We start from the raw sequence: 4,320 nt of genomic DNA, 5'->3' as shown, positions 1-4,320 counted from the left end.
GTCTGATGGTCCTTCCTAAATGTGCCTATCCTAGGCCCCTAGCCCCTGCTGCCACCTCCCTCCAGTCAATGACAGGAGAATGCATCAAGACTCTGCCTGCTTTCTCCATCTGTTCCTATCAGAGACACTATCACCCCATAGTGTACTGGAGCCAGCCACCCATTTGCCCTTCCTGCTCAGCCAATCAGAACAATAATAATCAGCACATCTGTTGAATGCTTACAAAAATGCCAGTGATCTACATCACTTACTTGGAATCCTTATACTTCCACAAAGGAACTATGTTATTACTCCTACAGATAAGAAAAATGAGACTCAAAGAGGGCTCAATTACTTGCCCAAGGTCATACAGTAAAGATGTGATGAATGGATGGATGGATGGATGAATTAATGAATAAATGGATTAACAAGAACCTTATTGACTCTGGTGCTTTGCTATTTTTCTCTCTTTCCAACATAAACATTGGGGGTGGCTCCATGGAACTAAAGGAGCCAAGTGGCTTTGGGGATTCCTGAACCAAGAAAGCAGAAGGTTGGGAGGAGTTGACCCTGGTAGAAATCAGCTCTGAGCAACACCAAGTTACTCAGTAACCTCAAATACTTGGTCCCCAGGGACAAACTGGCCAATCTGGGCCAGGGCAGGCAGCAGACACCGGTTCCCCTTGGCCACCCTTCTGGCGCTCAGCTAGTCACAGCTGGAATCTGGAGATGGAAGGTCAAAGATGGGACAGACTTCAGGCCAGGCAGAATGACAGCTGATGGTGGAGTCAGGGGCTTCTCAGAGGAGGCCTGGAGTGGAAGGAGGAATGAGAGATGAAGCCCTCACCATTCCATCAGAACCACCAGGGCCAGAGAAGGCAGGGGGAGGACCGAGGGCTTGATATCACTTCACAGTCCAAAAGGAAACCATAGACTAAGCCTCTCCATAGTGTTTGGTAGGTGGTGGGCCAGGGGGTCCTCTAAGATTCTCTAAGGTGGCAGCCTGGCAAGGGAGTCCTCAGACAGGTGGGGGAGCCAGGGAGGGGACCCTCCGAAGGGGAGGGCTGTCAGGGTCTTGCTGTCTTCTGAGCCAGGGGCTGATACCAGCTCAGCTGGTGCTCACTAGCTGTTGAAATATCAAGATTATCCCATTCAAGGTGGCAAGTAGCTGTTGCCCAAAGGTCTCTAAGTGTACCCTCCAGATACTGGCCCAGCTCTCCTGGGCCGGCAGGGAGGAGTTCCTTTACAACTCCCCATAATCCAGCAACGAAGAGGTTAACACCTGCCAGGCAGGGGGCCCCAGGACCGAGCCCTGTTTTATATCTTGACTAGAACCTGTGGTTGTAGCCCCAGACCTGGCCCAGGATTAGTACTAAATGAGTATTTGTTGAGTGAATGAATGAGCAACAGAGGAGAGAGAATCAGAGACCTAGAGGAATTAAAAGAGACTAAGGGCTACAACAGGTGATAAAGAGATGGAAGAGGCTGGAATCAGGGAGGCAGTTCCCAGAAGATGCTGGGAAGGCCCAGCCTACTCCTCTTTGTTTTCCCTGGTTTGCAGCTTTTGAAGGCTCTTCCCATCCCAGGGCCTGTCCAGTCCCTGCTTGGACAGCCCTGAGCAACCCCCTACTCCCAAACAGGACTCAGGCAGTGTCTTGGGGCAGAAGGCTGGGCCTGGGTGGAGCCTCCAGATGTGGAATCATTAAACAAAGGATGCTGACCTGATACACCCCTTGTCCCAGGAAGGGCTAGAAAACAAGCTTCCTGCTGAGCAAGTAGGAACAGAGAGTCTCTCTGGGATAGAGGCCACTGAGGGCCAGAAAGCCCTCTACCAGAAAGCAGTGCTACCAGAGTCTGCCACCCTGAGTCTGACCCCTGGCTGGCACCTGAGTTAGGGAAACTGGATACCTAGAATCCAACTGTCCTCCAGAGTCTGCTCTGTGCCAGAGGCTGGAGCCCCTAAGGGGAGGTAGAGAGAAGTGAGCTGGGGAAGGGACAGCAGGAAAGAAAAGGAAGAGGTTAGGGACTCTACTGTTGACCCCATCCCTGCCCATTCCTGAGAAGGAGCCCTACCCTGCATCTGTTCTGGGGGGAGGCTGGCCCCTAGGGACCTAGGCCGTATTCATGGGAGTGGCAGCTTTTCCTTCGGACTGGGGTTTGGGACACCATTACGGACACCCACGGGCTCCTTGCACACAATGGCTTCCTCAGACAGGCTGGCCTGGGATGGGCGGCAGCATAGAGAGAAAGCCTCCCTCCCACCAGCCCCATGGAACACTGGCCTTCACCCTGTGGAGGTGTCAGAACCACTATTGGTGTCAGAACCAATAGTGCCAGGGTTCCACACCTCTTTAGAGCCCTTCAGTGGCCCAGAACCCACTGAGTAGAGGCCCTGTGCCTTAGCAGGGCCTTCAGGGCCTTCCCAGCACTGCCCCCAGCCTCCCCCAGCCTCAGTTCCTGAACACATTGGATGCTTACACTGCCAGGCTCGGTCTATGTTGGTCCCACTTCTTGTAATAACTCCTCTTCCTTCTTCACTTGTCCAATTCATAGGTTGTCCTTCCAGATCACCTTCATATATTCATTACCTTCTCAGGAAGCTATTCTCCATCTCAGTCCCCTCCTTTACCCCATCCCTGGGGCCTCTGCAGCCTCTCCTTTTGGGCCCCTGCAATCTCTGTTCTTCTCTGGGTTGGTCGCTTATCCCACTGGTAATCAAATTTCCTCCTAAGTGTCTGTCTCCACACTAGACAGTGGTTCCTGGAGGGAGGGGCTATCTGGTTCATCTCCAAAGCCTGCCTCACAGTAAGTGTTCAATAAATGTCTGTCTCCTCCATGTCTGTCTACCGGGCCCCCAGTGGATGCCAGTCTTGCTTGGGTAATGAGGAACTCTGGACTTGGAATTGAGAAGCCCTTGTTGCATTCAGCCTCCCTCCACTGCAGCTGCAGAGGCAACCCAGGCTCTCTCACATCCACAGTGGGCACGCAGGGAACTCGGGTGTCAGTGTGGCCCCTGCCCGACCTGCTTCCCTGTGGTGTGGTACAGATTGGGGGTAGGAAAGGGAAGAGTCCCTTACCTTACACCACTTGGAGCAGTGTAAGGGACTCCACTGCAGAGGCCCAGACTCCCCAGCCTGGTTAATCATCAGTGCCTGAAGAGCATTGTTTATCTCTGTTCTCCACCTCTGCTTTTTCAGTAGGGAAAAGATTGAGTAACCCCTAAACTCTCTCTTGTGTTAACCCTAGAGGGGCCAGACCAAGGTTTTTTTGTTTTTTGTTTTTTTTTGACAGAGTCTTGCTCTGTTGCCCACTCTGGAGTGCAGTAGCACGATCTCGTCTCACTGCAACCTCCACCTTCTGGGTTCAAGAGATCCTCCTGCCTCAGCCTCCCGAGTAGCTGGGACTACAGGAGCACTGCCACCATGCCCAACTAATTTTATTTTATTTATTTTTTTATTTTATTTTATTTTATTTTATTTTATTTATTTTTTTTTTTGAGACGGAGTCTCGCTCTAGCCCGGGCTGGAGTGCAGTGGCCGGATCTCAGCTCACTGCAAGCTCCGCCTCCCGGGTTTACGCCATTCTCCTGCCTCAGCCTCCGGAGTAGCTGGGACTACAGGCGCCCGCCACCTCGCCCGGCTAGCTTTTTGTATTTTTTAGTAGAGACGGGGTTTCACCATGTTAGCCAGGATGGTCTCGATCTCCTGACCTCGTGATCCGCCCGTCTCGGCCTCCCAAAGTGCTGGGATTACAGGCTTGAGCCACCGCGCCCGGCCTAATTTTATTTTTAGTAGAGACAGGGTTTCACTATGTTGGCCTAGCTGGTCACCAATTCCTGACCTCAAGTGATCCACCCAACCCGGCCTCCCAAAGTGCTGGGATTACAGGCGTGAGCCACCGCTCCCGGCCCAGACCAGGATTTTTAAGGGCCACTTATTCCTTGGGAGACACTCTAAAGTAACATCATGTATGAGGGTGCGGGTTCTCCCACCCCCAGGTCCCACAGCTGTGCCTATCAGGGCAGAACACATGGCGCCTTTCCAGGGTCACGTCCAAGGACCTGGCACCATAACAGTGCTAGGGTCAGCGCCAGGACTGTGCGACTCCCTTCCCCAAGTCTTGGCCCCACCTCGGGCCGAGGGTCCAGGAACCCCCGACGCCCTGCTCCTGGTCCCTGGGCCTGGGCCCTGGGCCTGCGGCAGGTGAGGGCGGGGCCTCCGTGGGCAGGGCCTCTGTGTGCTCCTGGTCCCTGGTCCCTGGGCCCTGGGCCTGCGGCAGGTGAGGGCGGGGCCTCCGTGGGCAGGGCCTCTGTGGGCGGGGCTCCGCGAAACCTGCCCTGCC

The sequence above is a fragment of the Trachypithecus francoisi genome, unplaced genomic scaffold, assembly GCF_009764315.1.
Source record: "Trachypithecus francoisi isolate TF-2019V2 unplaced genomic scaffold, Tfra_2.0 Lachesis_group5, whole genome shotgun sequence".
Taxonomy (NCBI): domain Eukaryota; kingdom Metazoa; phylum Chordata; class Mammalia; order Primates; family Cercopithecidae; genus Trachypithecus; species Trachypithecus francoisi.
The sequence above is the reverse complement of the archived record's forward strand: the minus strand, read 5'-3'. Positions refer to the sequence as shown.